Consider the following 18,525-nt stretch of genomic DNA (forward strand, 5'->3'; position numbering starts at 1 on the left):
GGATATATGCCCAGGAGTTGAATTGCTGGATCATACGGTAGTTCTACTTTTAGTTTTTTGAGGAACCTCCATACTGTTCTCCATAGTGGCTGCACCAATTTACAGTGTAGGAGGGTTCCCGTTTCTCCACACTCTCTCCAGCATTTATTATTTGTAAACTTTTTGAATAGCATCCACCTCTTGGGCTGCTAATGAGGATCTATTAACAAATACATACAGGATACTTAAAACAGTGCCCAGCAACCCTGGCACTCAAGAAATGGCAGTTTGGTATTATTGAGGGCAGAAAGTACGTTATTCCCCTTAAAATCCCAGCTAGCACCCGATACAGTACCTGGCATACAACATGTGCTCAGCTAACAAAATGGAGGATGTGCTCACCAGCTACCGTAGTGGCCTGGACTTCTCCACCTGCAGCTTCACTCCGGAGCCGCTGCAGCACGATGATGCCGCGGTCCGGGAGCTTCTCCGGTTCACGGGGTCCACGTGGTCCTTGCGAACCGGCTTCTCCACGCGTTCCAGAGTGCCCACGGCTCCAGAGGACCGCAGCCCGGCGCTCGGCGAAGCGCTCCTCAGGCTCGCGGGTCCTGGCGCACAGGCAGTGCTTGCTGCGCGTGACGAGCCGCACGCGGTTCACCGAGCTGTGGAGCGGCCTGAAGCACACGGGCATCAGGAGGGACGTGCAGACATGCGCAGCGCTTCCCGAACGCGGGCCAGGTCACGACGCGCGACGGCTTCTCCTGATTCGTGGCCGTCTCCTCAGGGGTCAGCGGCGGGATCCGGACGCTGGGCAGCGCTTTGTCCTTGTCCTTGCGTGCAGGGCCCGTACTGGGCCCCGTGGGCCATCGCTTGGGTCGTTCCCCGAGGCGGCCTTGGGCGTGAAGGGGTCGAGGGGCCGGCTCTCGGTGGCCGCCTACTTCTCCAGGAAGCCCCCTGCCGGGTCCTGCGCTGCCGCCCTCTGCAGCTCCTTGTGTTTCTCACGCCCGGCGCCCTGCTGCTTCTTGTAGGCCTTCACCTGCGGCGCAGTCTCCTTCTTTTAGTTCTTATGTTATCTTCACCAATGATCGACAAGACCGCGCATTCTATTGGCCCCAGCTGGGCCCCATCCCTTTTGGAAGTTGTTAGTGGGTGTCTTGTGTTGGAGAAACTTCCACTTATTACACGGTAGATGTTATCTTCTGGGGAAAGAAAACTAAGACAACAACAACAAAGTGGGTTTATTTAGCTCCTGCGCCTGGGAGCCAACATTTTAAATCTTCTACATGTGGGCACATCAGTTCAGCAGTAGTTGAACAAAGCCATTCAATCCTCTGGTTCTTTAACTAACTGGCATGTTATTACCGTCTTGTCTCCTGATCAACCCTGAGGTCCTTTGAAATACCCACACATGGAATGAAATGTGCATTTTAAGTTATCTTTTCATCCATGGGGTTTACGACTGCACCCGACACCATAATCCTGACATGGGGAATTATATCAGAAGGAGAGCAAATAATTTCACTCTCTTCCCCTTTCCCTGTGGGAAAGACTATTTTTCCATCTGCTGAACTGAGGACTTCGGGTCAGGAGCCAATCACTCAAGGCGCTGTAGGGGTAGAACAGTCTGCACAGATTTTCCTACAGATCACATGGCCCAGCAACTCTTCTAGTTCCTGTCCTGGAATTGAGACACAGCTGTGCCTGGAGACGGCTGAAAAGTGCTGATGCCCTGCTTGAAAATTGTGAACATCCATATGGATAAATCTTTATTAAACTTACTCTATTATTATTACTAGTCAATAGTGTTTATTTTATGTAAAGTGCTTAGAACAGTGTCTGGCACAAGATAAAGACTTATGTATTGGCTAGTCTCTCTCTATATTATACAACTACTTGGTATGTACTTCATTCTTTTTAAACATTCCATGTTTATGATAACTTTTCTTTTGCTCTTTATTTTCTTCTCAAAACCCTTTCTGAGGAGGGGAGAAAGAAGATACTGGCTCCATGTGTTTAAGGAGAAAACTGAGGCTCAGGTATTTGTGGAATGTGGAGCATAATTGCAGAAACTGGTTTTCTGACTTTGAGGCTAGCACTTTCCATCAATCAATCCTCTCCCAAGGGCTGGATGGATAGGGGACTGGATGGATCCAATGATTAATGTTCCTATTTTTCCGAGAATGGTGTTTTCCTGAACTGAGGAAATAGCATGTCCATAACAGAGCAGGGAATCAACCACTTGGAGGCAAAACCTTCCCTCTCAAAAATGCTAATGCTAATTCCATGCTAATAATGATGCTAATGATAATAAATCCAATGCATTAGAGCAACAAACATGAACGCTGAAAGTCAGTTTGCTCCAAATCAGAGTCTCAGGTGGGAGGTCTAACTACACATTTATGGCACATGGGGGAGTCCTCGGTGGGTCACATTCGTGATGGAAGTGGTGGCAGAGGCCCTACGTGGCTGAGCTGCTGATCTGACAACATCCACTTATGTTTTGTACACAAGTCTTCATATCAGTTGTTCCTAGAATATTTCAGAAATCTTCAGAGGTATAATCTAGTTTTACAAAACATTATTTTGTGGACACCAGAGGCAGTTTGGTTGCCACACATTTAATGGACAAAAATCCTGATGGGCTCGGGTGAAGTTTATCTTTCATGATTTACTATGGCTATTACTACTGCTACCATTTCCACAACAGTGATTCCAGTGGTTTGCAAGGATGTAGCACTGTTGTGTTTAAAAGCTTCTTTGTCTGGCCACTGACCTGCGTTCTGTTTGCACAACAGCATTATGCACTAAGACATCTGGCCTCTTGCAGCTGTGGCGCTGAGGCTACTGGGGTTAAGTGATTTGGCTGCACGGTGGATTGGTGAGACAGCACGGACTCCCAGTTCACTCTTTTCCCCCTAGACTATGAGGACCAAGTGACCAGGATGTGGGAACACTGTGGCAGCATGCTGGGTTCAGGAGGGGCATGCCACTGCAAGCCTGGCGGTGTACATCTTGGCCCCAGACTGATTCCTTTTTGCTGTGGGATCTTAATCAAGTTACTTTGCCCCCTGGATTTTAGATTAGTTCTCTGAAAAGTGATCAGGACGGATAAAGCATCTTTAAGTTGCACCCCCTCCTCTTGTCTTATCACTCTTAGGCTCAGAAGAAACACGCTGAGAGTGCCGGCGCATGCATCTTCCTTTGCCTAGCCAGTACAGAGCAGAGATTTAGAAAAATGAAGGAAGAATGGAAAGAAAGCCAGAATGCCTAGTGAAACCACCCCCAATGACGTAGCTTCACCCACTTCCAAGTCCCCTGGAGGTGTTTCTTAGGAATCCAGATGTATCTGTGTTGCAGAGAAGCATGGCTGCCGATCAGCCAGTCATGTTTGGTTGGAGGCCACAAGAAACAATGGTACAGATCTTGGAGAGCATCTGGTCGAAAGCCCAGATAACGAACCTGAGGCTCAGAGGGCAAGAGAGTTTCCCAAGGTCACATGGTAAAACAGAGACAGAGCTGGTGACTATCCCCTGCCCCTCTAGGATGGATGACATGTTTCCAATGAAGTTCAGTCTTGGTCTACTACCAGGTCTTACCTTCATGAGAGCAGGACCCGGGCTGTCTTTCTCACTCCCATATCCCCAGTCTCCAGCACAGGGCCCAGCACAGGTGGGTGCTCAAGAAATAGCTGTTGAATTGTTGAATAGATGAATGAACTGATGAAAAAAATGGCTGAACAGAAGGAGGAAAAATTTAGATCATTCTTCTCATTACATGGGCACAGACGGCCTACACTTCAGTCCCTGTCCCAGCCTCTTTACATAGACTTGGATGTTGAAGTGATCCAAGCAAAAGAGTCTGGCTAGGTCTATACAGGTCCATTCTTGTCATTTAAAAACAAGCTCACAAGACTGTGAATGTTCCACACTATTAGAAACCTCGTTCTCATAACATAAAGACAATCAACTTCTGAGTGAAGTAAGTCAGACAGAGAAAGAGAAATATCATATGCTATCGCTTATATGCAGAATCTAAAAAGAAATGATACAAATGAACGTATTTACAAAACAGAAACGGACTCCCAGACCTAGAGAATGAACTTATGGTTAAGGGTGGAGGGAAGGGATAGTTAGGGAGTTTGGGATTGACATGTACACACTGCTATATTTAAAAAGGATAATCAACAAGGACCTAGTGTATAGCACAGGGAACTCTGCTCAATGTTATGTGGCAGCCTGGATGGGAGGGGAGTCTGGGGGAGAATGGATACAAGTATATGTATGGCTGAGTTGCTTTGCTGTGCGCCTGCTGTGCACAACATTGTTAACTGGCTATACTCCAATATAAACTAAAAAGTTAAAAAAAAAAGACAATCACCTTCTGGGGTACTGGGCCAGGCCAAGACAAGCCTGTCCAAGTGGGCAGAAATAAAGCCCAACTTTAATATATGATTTGGTTAGGAGTCAGGGCTGGCCTCGGAAAAGTTGTAAAATTGAAAATCTGGTCTTTGGTTACTGTTTCCCCAACCAACAGCATAGTAGTGCCCAGCATTCTAGATATTTCCATCGTGGTGCCTGGAAGTGCAATTTATGATTTGAACATATCCTTCATCAAAACTCCCATGGCCTCAATGCTTTATTCTCAGCTATTGGAGAAGATATGTATGTTTCCACTGAGTCATTAATAGCTGATCAAAGTTCCCTATTTCATCTCTCTGAGGGGTATTTGCCTTTAACATTTAGAAGTTTCAGGCTCTTTTCTGACATAGAAATTTCAGAGGAATATTTTAGTCATGCAGGTGGGAGAAGGTTCATATCACATAGACATTTCTTATCTTTCATGGCAAACTGCTCTGTATACACACACATATGCACACGTATACATAAACATGCATATACAAATACAGGCAGAGTAATACTTCAAAGGAAACAGGAACCCCAGCCTTAAAGCCTAATAAATCCTGTTTCATCTTACTTATATTGGTCATTTCTGACTCATTTGCAGCAGGAAGATCAGGTCTCTCAGCCCAATTCCTATAAATAAAATATTTTATTTCCCGACGGATCTCAGACTTTTTAAGCTGTTAGTAAGTAATAAAATAGTTGTTTAATTAGGAATGTATTTATCACTACTAAATAATTGTTATATTTACATCATGTAAAAATGGCTTTTTAAAGAGGCAAATAAAAAGATGTTGTTAAGAATTTACTGAATCAAATGAAAGTTTTAAGTTTTATTGGAGAGGAATAAAGACCCCTAATTGGAATTGGTTTTATGGGCCTCTAGGAGCATTAGAAATAGGGGCAGGAGATGAATTTGAGGGAAATGCAATCTGGCTGGATTCTCGCTAACCGCCCTCGTGCAGCTCTAGGTTGGATCTGGGCTAACACAAAGCCAGTGCCTGTCCTGCCTCCTTTGCTTCTTCCCACGTCACCCCCAGCTTCAGCTTTTTCATGATGGTTTGCATATCCCCATCTCCATGACAACTCTAGTCAAAGTCATTCTTGTCTCCTGCTTGGGCTAGTCCTGCAGCCTCCTAGCCAGTTCCCACACCTGCTCTTGCACCTCCAACCTGTTATCCACATTGTGGTTACATCAGAGGAAGAGCTCTTCTAAGGCCTTTCAATGACTGCTGTAATTCTTAGGATAAAATCCCGTGTCATTACCATGGCAGTGAGTTGGACATGGCCAATGATTCATCTCCCACTTTGCTGAGAACAGTTTGTCTTCCTTGGTTAATGTCCATGCCCAGAGTACATGGCAGGGGAAAACCACGGTGAGCCACCAATCTCCCTCCCAGAAACATCAATGGAAAAGCTTAATACATTTAGAGTAACAGAGCCAATAGTCAAAGCTCAGTGTGTGTAAAGTCAGTATTTCCAGGTGAATGTTAATTCCATTACATGGTACTTATAACACAGGATGGTACTCACATAGCGAGCCAGGTTAGTGATGAAAATGAGGGCAGATGCTCTCCATGGATGACCTGATGTTCTTCTGAAAACACTTGTTTTATATTTTATATATAAATGATCTAATTAGTTTGAAATATTCCTGGATCTGTTAAAATTGTCACTTGGTTCTGCAAAAACATGTTACTATGAATAGTGAGGTGAGGTGAGGTGATCTCAAATCAAGCAATATATCATGTAGATGCCACCTATTAAACAAAGACAATTTTTTTAAAGTCTTTACTGAATTTGTTACAATATGGCTTCTGTTTTATGTTTTGGCTTTTTGGACTGGAGGCATGTGGGACCTTAGCTCCCCGGGATTGAACGCACACCCCCTGCATTGGAAGGCGAAGCCTTTTAACCGCTGGACCACCAGGGAAGTCCCAAACAAAGAAAATTTTACACCTTTACTGCAAACGATATTTCATGATTTACTATTGCTATTGCTACTATTGTTGTCAATAACAATGATTTTTTAAATGTGGATATAGCACTGTATAGATGAAAAGAATCCTTGCATCGTTAGATTCATACAACTGTACTACATATAGGTTAGATTGAGAGTCAACAATTTTTTTTCTGCAAAGGGCCAAATAGTAAATATTTTCGCCTGTGGATCATATGGTCTCTGTTAACTGTTACTCAACTCTTCCATTATAGGCATTTACAATAGGTAAATAAACGGGTATGCCAGTAAAACTTTATTTACCAAAACAAGTGTGTACTAGATTTGGCCTGTGGGCTGTAGTTTGCTGAACTCTGAGTTAGATCATGCAGAATTAACATCTTTCCTCCTGCAGCTGTGAAGCCTGAGGCCAAAGGGTTAAATGATTTTTCCAAGGCCATAGAAGGAATTAGTGAAAGAACAAGGATGTGACCCCATGCCATCTAGCTCCCAGTCTGTCTTCCCTCTACTGAACTGTGATGACCAACTTACAAGTAGAGTGTAACCCTGGGGCACCACGCTGTGTATCAGAAAGGGTACATCACTAGAAGTCTGCAGATCTGGGCCCTGGCCCTAATTGGCTTCTAGTTAGATATGTGACCTTAATCAAGTCACTTCACCTTCTTTAGCTTCAGTCGATTCATCTAAAGAATGAGGAGATTGGTTGAGGAATCTTCCCTCTGGCTTTAAAATGCTGTATTTTTAAGATGAGGGATGGGGAAGAAATATTTTACTGTGAAGTATTTGAATTGATCATTTGTTACAAATTTTGCAGTATTTATTTACACAGAAGTCATTAACCAACCAGCAAATATTTACTGGGCCTGTTATGCTGTGAAAAGATGGAAAAAATATCTGACATAGTCTTTGTATTAAATAATTAATAGTTGTGAAGAAAAGCAATTCCTAGCATTTATAGAAAATGAGTAAATAATCAGTGTAAGAAGCATTGCTCAGAAGGCATGGTAAGTTCCTTTGGGTTTCTGAAGACAGACGTCAGTGAGAGCAGCAGCTCTCAGAGAAAACCGCATGGAAGGGCTAGACAATGCTCTGGGATTAGAGGATGGGCAGTGGGGTGGCAGTGAAGAGAAGCATTCCAGGAGGCAGGTGTGAAAACCTATGTACACAAGTTGCTCATGTGGGTTGCAGCAAGTCAACGGGTTTGATTAGGCTAGATGGTGTACATCGGGGAAGGTAGGAATTATTGATTTTGCATCACTTTTTTTATTAGTTGGAATATAGCACCATTAAAAAAATACACAGCACAAAAACCTTAGCTTTGCCATTTGTTACAGAAAAGGTTTTGCTCCAATTAGTGCTCATCTGGGAGGTTTGCCTAGATTTCATCCTATTTTGAGGCTCATCATGAGGCACCTCTTGGGGAACAGCTGAAAATTCACGATCATTCACTCAGGTCTCTTATCTCAAATCCCCAGAAGAAAACTAGCCATTCCAGCTTCCTACTGGGTGGTGTGATGAGGGGAGGGCTTCATTCCTTCCATCCCTGAAGACCTGAAGTTAGGAAAGAGGCCCTTTTCTTCAATCTCTTCAAGCTCTTTTTCTCAGAGAGGCAATTTAGATGAGCGTATTTTGGTAATTAAAGCCAATTCTCTTCAACAACCAAAGGTACTTGGATTGCAGTGTGTGAGGTTGGCTGTTTCTTAACCAATGTGTTTCACCACAGGTTCTCTAACCTGGATGTCCCCTATTTTTCCCCACCAGGCTTCTGAGATGACCCACAGAGAGTCAACTGGAAACCTTTGAGAGTAAAACCCTGGGACACGTGTGCTACGTCCATTTAGTCAACACATTATACAGCTAAAGGGATGCTCTCCAACGGTGGAGCTAACATTTGTGGAGCCCTTCTAAAGACGAATTATTGTCCTAGGTTTTATTTTTCAAATGTTATGAGAAATCGCATCCAATCCTCCTAATAGTCTTATATTTCTGTCATTGTATAGATGAGGAAGGAGGCTGAGCCTCACTAAGGCTAAGTTGCTCGTGTTTGACAAGCTGCATAGCACGGGTTTGAAAAAGGGCAGTTTGATTCCCAGGATTTCATGATTCACTAAGTTAATTCAAAATTGAGCTGGAAACCATCATGTTTTGACACACTTAGGTTAACAAGCTTAACCTTAAGATAGGTAGACAGGCAGACAAACATATCCTCAAGGTTGTGGATGCATTCCTAGTTGCCATGGAGATAATACCAAGCGTGAGAGACGTATTGGAGGAGAGGGATGGAATATATCATAGAGTTATCACTCAGGCTCAGAAAACAAAGGCTTTACTGATTGTGTCAAGGTATACTTGGTCCTCTCTCCCTCTACACACAGGGCAATTGGAGACAGCACGGAAAAACTGGAGCCCCAGTGAAGCCCCCCCCCCAATGCCATGGTCTCACCCAGCCTCTACACCCCTTCGGATGTGTTCCTCAAAATTTCACGTGGGTCATGGTTATTAGTCTTCAGGTTATATGTGTTTAGGGTCCTGAAGCTGGAAGACTTCTACCAGGGCCCCAAAAGTCCCTCCAATTGAAAAGGCTCTGTATATGCTGAGATGAATTGGAAGTTACCATTAGAAGAAACAAGAAAAGTGTAACTTCCAGAAAATGATCAAACGGAAACACTCTTCAATGTACTGAGACTTGTATTCAATACAGAGTTAAAAATTAGGTCATGGGAGCAGTGTTTATGGACAAGTTGTTGATCTCTATAATCCTCAGTTGCCTCATACATAAAATGAGAATGTAAAGATCTACCTCTTTTTGTTTGTTTGTTTTGTTTTGTTGGTGAGGATCAACTAAGAAAATGTTTACCATGGGGCCCTTTGGCACGTACTTAATTGCAGCTATTGTACATGCATAGGTAGCTTGGCATGTATTGAATTGTAGGTGGTAGTTGTTGCTAGGAACCAGTAAAGTGTAGCAGTTACAATACCTATGACTCATACTAGCTGTGAGATCTTAACCAAGTTAAACTCTGTGCCTCAGTTTTCAAATCTGTAAAATGGGGTTCACAATATTACCCATTGTGTGGTACTTAAGGAAATTAGGCAGCATGTGTAAAGTCCTTGGACAGTGCCTGCCATGCGGTGAGCACTCAGTCAACTTAATTGCCACTACTATCATCATCACATCAAAAATGCATTTCCCTTATGAATGAGCTTCAGCCCAAAGACTAAGGTCTTTGCAACAACAAAATCTTTTATTTAAGTTTTTTTTTTTTTTTTTTTTTTTTTATGGTACGCGGGCCTTTCGCTGTTGCGGCCTCTCCCGCTGCGGAGCACAGGCTCCGGACGCGCAGGCTCAGCGGCCATGGCTCACGGGCCCAGCCGCTCCGCGGCATGTGGGATCTTCCTGGATCGGAGCATGAACCCGTGTCCCCTGCATCATCAGGCGGACTCTCAACCACTGCGCCACCAGGGAAGCCCTATTTAAGTTTTAAAGTAAAAGATAAGACTACTGCTGGATAGGAAAGGTCTCTTTACCAAATAAAGGTCACAGCATCCTCCTAAACCATACCAGTGCTGATGCTGACTCTGGTCTCCAATTACTGGGAGTGCCAGTAATTTATTGGCTGCCCCCTTCTCTCTGATGCCCTATGTTAATGATGCCGACTGAAGCAATCACACAAAACTCGCAGGGTGAGAGGGCTCTCTGGTTATGGCATCTCATTCATTTGCTGTATTAGCCTTTTAACAAATATGTAGACGCTCCTAAATCATTAACTCTTTCCAAAGTGATATTTGATGGCAAAAGTAATCTCTGTGTGGAGTATTAAGTGACTTTTAAGAAAAAAGCTGAATAATTTGACAGTGTTAAAATTATGCTGTCGGGGCTTCCCTGGTGGCGCAGTGGTTGAGAGTCCGCCTGCCGATGCAGGGGACACGGGTTCGTGCCCCGGTCCGGGAAGATCCCACATGCCACGGAGCGGCTGGGCCCGTGAGCCATGGCCGCTGAGCCTGCGCGTCGGGAGCCTGTGCTCCGCAACGGGAGAGGCCGCAACAGTGAGAGGCCCGCGTACCGCAAAAAAAGAAAAAAAAATTATGCTGTCAAAGATTCCATTTTCTCGGAGCCATCTTTATCCTGGCTTCAATTGCACAGACTATCATCATGATGGTAAGATTTATTTTTCCTCAAATTGCAACATGGTAGCCAGTTTTATAGGGAGTGGAGCTATGGTGCCCACTTTTCAGAAAGGTGCAAGATACATGGCATCACTAAATTAGGCGATGATGTCCCTGATTAGGAGAAGCCTTGAAACAAAGAGATCAGAGAACACAGGCTTTGTGGATCCCTGTTTAGATGGTAAACAATATTTAATAACCAGTGATTCATTTATTGGCAGGAAGACAGAAAGATCTCTTGTTGCAGGGAATGGGAGTTTGACCTCTCTTGTGCAATTTTCTGCATTTTGCATTCTCATGCATTAAATATAGAGCATGCATTATTCACCCTTGAAAGCTGTTTCAAGGACTGTGTGTAGTTTCTCCTTATAACCTCAGGAATTTCACACATAGTTCTTTAGAGACAGATAATGATCTAGTGCTTAGGATCAGGAGGTGGAGTCGGTCTTGGCTTTTCTCCTTCAAACTGATACTTGTGTGCTGTAAGGCAGTGTGATCAATCTGCATTTAGTGGGCTTCCCAGATGTTCATTTGTGTTCGATATCATGCATTGAATGATTTTAAAGAGTGCTTGTTTTGTGCTAGGTCCTGGGGGCCATACTCAGGAAACATAAGACATGTCTCAGCTATTACAAGGGTATTGGAGAATTAAGACTTGTATATATGAAAACTTGGAGGACAAAACAAAACTCTGTACTATCAGGTGTGAATAGAATATAATTAGATGAATCAGCGAGTAGCCAGCAGAGATGAGCTACTAAGAGTGCAGACTTCAGCATGAGCAAATTTAGGCCTGAATCTCAGCTCCACCACTAACTAGCTGTATGACCTTGGTAGCTATGAGAGGCGATACGAAGGATAGCAAACCTCGTCTGATGTTCAGGAAAGGCCTCCATAGGGAAGTGACATTTCAGTTGAAATGTCAAGGTTAAATAGGGATTTTGCTTTTACAAATGATGCTGCATGCCTTATTTCTCATGTTGTGAGTATATCTTGGCTGTTTCTTTATATTTACTCTAGTGATTTTTGGCTAATACCATTTATTCCTTATTATGAACTATGGTGAAATCAGTACATTTCAGCTTCCTCTCAACTTGCCTCTTTCTCATGCACTTCCTGATTATAGTGATTATATGAGTTTTCTTAGTGCTTACCTGTAAACATTTAAGTATTTTATATGGTTGGGTGACCATAATTGTCTATGGGTCTCTTGTGTTTCTGCAGGACTTGTATCAACTTCTGTTGGGGACAATCTTTTCAATAATATTTATATAGCAAAGGACCTTGAAATATATAATGTCACCCTCCAAGGCAGGGGAAAGATTTGTTTGCTGCCCAAGATAATAAAGATAATGTCTCCCTATGGGGCAAAGTTTGGGCAGGTTTTCTAACAGACCCCTTATAAAAGGTTGGGGTTTCCTAAACTCTGGTTCCTCAGCTATGATGCAGACCCACTGTGTGCACAGCATCAATACAGGCTGCTCTGAATTGTCCCCATAGGGCTTGGGGGACAAGGGGAATTGATGTGAGCATGAGGTTCATGCTGCTTTGCCTCTGACCCAGGAGTCCCGGACTTTCTGTAAGCATCACTGGAACTGCGGCAGAATAACTTGTTAGCTTGCAAGCAAAGTAAAAGCTCACTCTTCACAGTTCTTGACATAGAATTCTATTACTTGATTTACCTGCTGTGAAGGTGCTTATGCTACTTTCCATATTTTTCTCCCAACTTTGTCCTATCATTTCCACTTTGTCAGGGCTTGTAAAACATTTACACTCTGTTCTGTAACTATAATCCCCACGTTTATTTTAGGTTTATCCTCTCACTTAACCAGATTAAGTTTAGCCATAGGTTCTCTATTCAGCTCTTAATTGGCTGGAATTTGCCCTTGAGAATCTTCTAGAAAGTCACCTTCTATAAAGACTCATGGGGATTATATTCCCAGAGTTCTTGCATGCTCGAAGATGTTTATGGCCTTTATACTAGAATGCTAATTTGGCTGGAAGTAAAAGTTTTGGTCCCGTTCTTTCTTTCCATGAAGACTTTTAGGCTTTGCTCTGTTCTTTTCTAGATTGACTCTCACCGGGGAAGAGTCTGAGGTGGGTCGATTTATTTAATTATTTTGCCTGGTTGCACAGAGAATTCTTAATATTTGAAATCCAGTATTTTGTTTGAATTTCATTTTTATAATTGGCACATGAGTTGTGTCAGCTTAAGGTGTACAATGTGTTGATTTGATGCATTTATAAATTGCAGTATAATTACCATGGTAGCATTAGCTAGCACCTCCATCACATCACATAATCATTATTTCCTTTTTGTGGTGAGGATAATTAAGACCTGATCTCTTACCAACTCTGAAGTTTCTAATACAGTAGGGTTGACTGTAATCACTATGCTGTGCATTACATCTCCAGAACTTATTTATCTACTAGTTGCAAGTTTGAACCCTCAAAGAGCATCTCCCCAGTTCCTCCCACCCTCAGCCCCTGGTAACAACCATTTTACTCTCTGTTTTTATGAGTTCAGCTTTTTAAGGTTCCACATATAAGGGATATTACACAGTATGTATTTATCTTTCTCTGTCTGACCTCTCACTTAGCATAATGCCCTCAAGGTCCATCCCTGTTGTCACAAATGGCAGGATTTTCTTCTTTCTCACGGCTGAATATATTCATTGTGTATACACATATATACATATATATATATACACACACACACATATATATATGTGTATATATGTATGTATATATATATACACACACACATACCACATCTTCTTTATCCATTTATACCTTGTCAGACACTTGTTAGAATTTCATTTTGGCGATGACCATGAATTTCATTTTGACGATGACCATTCTCAAAATTTCCAGAGACATGGTATGACTTTTTGATCTATATATGCAATGCTTCTTGTTTCTGAAAAAATTCGTGTACACACACATCTATATCTATTTAAATATTATTTGTATGTCAGTGTAAGAATAATTTCAATGATTCTGTATTCTTCAGGAACACTAATTTTAAATATGTTGGATTTATTTAATCTTTGTTTTTTTATTTTGTTCTTATCCTTTTAATTTTGTGTGTGTGTGTATTTCTATTTACATTTGCTTATTTTTTTCTTAAGCCTAATGCCCACATTTTTAGTGAACTTTCAGCCACGTCTCGTCTCCTTTGTGCTGCTCCGAACCTGACCTACATTTCTGTAATGTGTGCTATTTCTCTTCCACTTCTCTCCTGAGAGCAGTATTTCAATTCTTCCTGTGGTCTCATCTTCCCTGAGCCCTTTTAGCTCTCTGCTCTGAGTTTTTGTTTTATTGAACAATTGCTTGAGTTTTATTTTAAATAAATTCCAGGCAATATGCTTATTAAAATAATTCTAAATTTGATCCATGGTAACATTTATCTGGTGAGTGAACTTCCATCTTCTACTTGTGTCTTCCTTTCCCTGTCTTCCCTTTATTCTTTCCTTTTGATATATTTTTATAGATACTTTCTGGGTTGACATTTATTTATATTATTCAACTTTGAAAGGGATGAGTTCTCCCTGGATTTTCTATTGGTAGGAATTTTATGTGATGGAGGAGCCAGGCAGTGTTATGGGTTAGCTGAACTGTCCACGGTTCACAGTGTGTTTTCTTAAGACCCAGAGTTGTGAGTATAAGTTGGCTCTGCTTCCACTTCTCCCAGGACAATAGAGATAAGTTGCTGAAGGATGTCACCAATGCTTCCTCTATCTTCTCTGTCTCACCAAGAGAATCCTTCTTGTAAATATTGCACATTGGTGTGATACTTCACTCAGCCTCCCAACCCTGCTCCTTTCTGACACTTAACTGGGTCCAAGGATGCTGCTGACTCCTACTGGAGCACAACATTCTCAGTATTCCCAGCAAGGAATTATTGGTTTTCTGCTAGGGTGTGGCATGTGCTCCAGAGAACCTTGCTCTGCCAGTTTTCTGTGCTATGTGGCTGTAAGCGTTCTCTCTCCACATACCTCCCTTGCTCCTGTTTAACTGTAACTGCTTTGGTGGCTGTTTCTCATATATTGTGGTTCAGCGGTCCAGATGTCATTGAGCTTGTCAGTGTTAGAGCTTGCATTTCTTGTTCTTCTTATTGTTCTGAGTTGATTTCTGAGAGGAGAAGGGGCAATGTTAGTAGATATCCAACAATCAATATTGATTACATTGATTACAATCCAACCTTTGTCAGATTCTGTTAGTCATTCAAGGTACTAAGATTATGCAACTCAGGTTGTGCTAGACGTCCCTTTACTTCTCTCTCCAGCACGCACATTTTCTGATCCTAGGATTAACTGTGGAAATCCTTAAATTTTAGAAAGGGGCATTCTAGCTTATTCCAAATGGCGGGGGAACCTTCTTGAGTCGGGCACTGAACTGAGGAAAGGTAGGCGATGGGAATCAATGCTACCCACCTATCCCATATGACAGCTCAGATTTACAAACGTGAGTGAACATTCTTAAGAAATAATGTCTATTACCCAGTGTGGAGCTTTATGCTTTGGCCTCAGTTAAAACCATTCCCATATTCCTGTGAAGTCAGGCCAGCTGCTAGTTGCCAGGATGTTGCCTCTTATCCCCAAATCTACAACTGGAAGGAAGCACCAGTCAACACCACCATTATTTTTTGAGTGCCTCTTTTGTGCTGAACACTTAATTTCCATATTTAATATCTATAACAATCCTGGGTGGTAGATACTGTAAGGCAACTGGGGCTCAGAAAGCATCAGCCATCTTCTCAAAGATGAGAAGCCGGTAAATGGGATAAGTAGAATTCGAATCCACATCTGGCTGACTCCACAGTCCTGGTCCTTTCTGGCACTCTATGTGGCTTACTAAGAAAGGTCAAGGAGGTCACCCTCACCACCCAATGGTAGCTCCATTTGCAAGGTCATCGTACACTTTTATGTTTCCCAGAGACACCGAGTGGTCCCCAAAATAAGTCAGACTTAGTGAACATGGTTTTCTAATTAAAAAAGACATTTGTTTTAATGAGGAGGACATAACTCTTTAACAGAGAGTGCACAGCCTCAGGCCAAAAATCATAGCTGAAAGGCAGAAAGGAGAAGACATCAATTTCTCTTTTTTTTCCCAAACAAAGGATCTCATGTATTTATTATGGAATCAAACTACTAGCAAAGAAGTAGCTTGGTTCCATATCTCTTCTTGGAACTGTACCTGATTTTATTATGAGTTTCATCTGAATCCATTTGAGAATGGGACAATTATGCTTTTGTTTCTTGGCCAGGAATTGCTTGATCCTGAAAGTCCAGTAGAAGACGTGACCAGGAAGGGAGTCAATTGCACACATCACAATGGCAGAAAAAGTGTGAGAAGGTACCAATTTCTAAATTTCTTTTTTTTTGTTGTTGTTGTTCATTGGCTTTCATTCACAAATATAGAACATAGTCTAGCAATTCCTTTCTTTTCCAGTTATTTTACATTCGTGTTCCATTCTCTAATAGCCTATAAGCTACCTGAGTGCTAGGACAATACCCATCATCTCTATTACCACAAAGTATGGCACAGACTGAACACATTACAATCATTTCAACCAGTTCATCAAATGAACACATTGGTGGTAGCATGTCTTTCTGAAAGGGTGGCAGGATTTGAAGTTAGATAGGTCTGAGTTTACTCCATCATTTCTCTGTCATTTACTAACTGGGTGTCATATATTTTTTGTATTTTATTTTATTTTTTATTATTTAAAGCGGTCATTTTTTATTTATAAATTTGTGATAATGTATATTTGAAGTAAAATATAACACAAATTGGGTCTAACATAGTGACTGACTTAAGAGCAGGTATTCAGATGCATATGACACAAGCAACGTTTTTCATGTCAAGTTCAGGAATTACAAAAAGGTGTTAAGAATTCTACCACTTGTATTTTGCTCTATTGTAATACAGCTATTACTAATTATGGTATATTAAAAATGGTCACTTTCAGCATAGATTGAGTAACAGGGGCTGGATGTACCCTGAAACAACAACAAAAAGACTGAACACAAATTTAAAGCAGCAGTTTTCAACATACTGGACATTGGACATTGGACAATGAAGAAGAGTGATCCCTGAGAGACAGGAAACAAATAAGATGAGTCCTATGATGGACTCAAGTTATTGCCTGGAGAGAGTCTCCAGGCATTGTAGGCAGAGGAGACCCCCAGGTAGGGCACTGTGGTCTCCCTGAATTGAGAAGATGAAGTTGAGAAACAAGGAGGGCCAAGGTGACTAGAGTTTGCAGAGCAGAGAGCTTGGTTAGAGAGAGCATCACAGAGAAAGAACTCCAGAGAGTTCTGTAGGGATCTGTAGAGTCCCCTGGCTTCTTCACCTGAGCGCCAATCAGCATGTGTGTGTAAAGAAACTACTAGAGGCCAGGGCAAAAGGTATCCAAAAGGATTAAAGGTAATAATGTCCAGAGGTCACACAGAGCCAGGAATAGTTCTTGCTCTCATTAGTCAAATGGAAAAACATCATAATTTATAGGGCACTGGTTAGAATACTCAAGAGATTTTCCCCCCAGCAGCAGGACAAAATTAGCCCCAGACTATACATTGCCCAGGTCCTACCTAGCAAAGATTAACAGCAAGATCCAAAAGACTCAAACTGTTTCCAAGTAATGTAAATGTATCTCAGAACAAAGCTCAGGAATATTTATAGGAATACAAAACTATTTAGCACCCAGCAAGGGGAAACTCACAAGGTCAGAATCCAGCCAAACATTACTAGATATGCAAAGGAGCATGAAAATAAAATTTATAGTGAGGAGAAAAATCTATCTATCAAAACTGACTTAGAAATGATTAGATGACAGAATTAGCAGTCAAGATCATTAAAACAATTACTGTAACTGTACTCCACAAGAAGCTGGAGAAAAGGTTAATCATGTTAAGTAGTGATGTGAAAGATATAAAAAGATGTAAATCAAGTTTCTAGAGATGAAAACTACAATGTCTGAGACGAAAAATACATTGGGTGGGATTAACAGTGGATCATACGCTTCAGAAATAATGATTCGTAAACTGGAAGACATAGGAAAGTATTCAAAATAAAACACAGAGAAGAGTGCAAAAGCAAATAAACAGCACGTGAGGGAGCTGTGGGATAACTTCAAGTGGCAGAAAATACATGTAATTGGATTCTTCGAAACGGGGAGAAGTGGACAAAAAATATTTGAAGAAATAATGACTAAAATTTTTCCAAATTTGATAAAAACTGTAAATCAACAGATACAAGTTCAATAAACCCCAAGCACAAACGATATGAAGAAAACAATACAACGGCACATTAGAATCATATTTCTCAAAAACAATGACAAAAAGAAAAATCTTAAAAGCAGCTAGAGGGTTAACAAAGTGGGTATACAGGGAATGTACCTCAAGATAATTAAGGCCATATACAATAAGGCCGCATCTAACATCGTATTCAATGGTGAAAAGCTGAAAGCTTTTCCTCTAAGATCAGGAACAAGACAAAGATGCCTGCTCTCATTACTTGTATTTGACAGAGTATTGGAAATACTAGCCAGAGAAAATAGGGAAGAAAAAAAAAAAGAAATGTTAGAATTAATAAATGAATTCAGTAAAATTGCAGGATACAAAATCAATATACAAAGATCTGTTGCATTTTTATGCACTGATTATGAACTATGAGAAAGAGAAACTAAGAAAACAATCCCATTTACAATTGTATCAAAAAGAATAAAATATGTAGGAATAAATTTAACAAGGATGTGAAAGATCTATACACTGAAAACTATTAGACATTGATGAAAGAAATTGAAGACAGAAATAAAAGGAAAGATATTCTGTGCTCATAGATTGGAAGAATTAATATTGTTAAAACGTCCACACCAACCACAGAAATCTATAGATTCAATGCAATCCTCATCAAAATTCCAATGGCAGGGACTTCCCTGGTGCTCCAGTGGTTAAGAATCCACCTTGCAATGCAGGGGATGTCGGTTCGATCCCTGCTGGGGGAACTAAGATC

General features: G+C 41.5%; 1 pseudogene; it reads right to left on the reverse strand.

Annotated features, from left to right (window-relative positions):
- Window positions 1-384: 384 nt before the first annotated feature.
- LOC137209498 (nitric oxide synthase-interacting protein pseudogene) overlaps window positions 385-18,525 on the reverse strand; it is a 65,843-nt pseudogene continuing 47,702 nt past the window's right edge.

The sequence above is a fragment of the Pseudorca crassidens genome, chromosome 16 (assembly GCF_039906515.1).
Source record: "Pseudorca crassidens isolate mPseCra1 chromosome 16, mPseCra1.hap1, whole genome shotgun sequence".
In the NCBI taxonomy this organism is placed as follows: Eukaryota; Metazoa; Chordata; class Mammalia; order Artiodactyla; family Delphinidae; genus Pseudorca; species Pseudorca crassidens.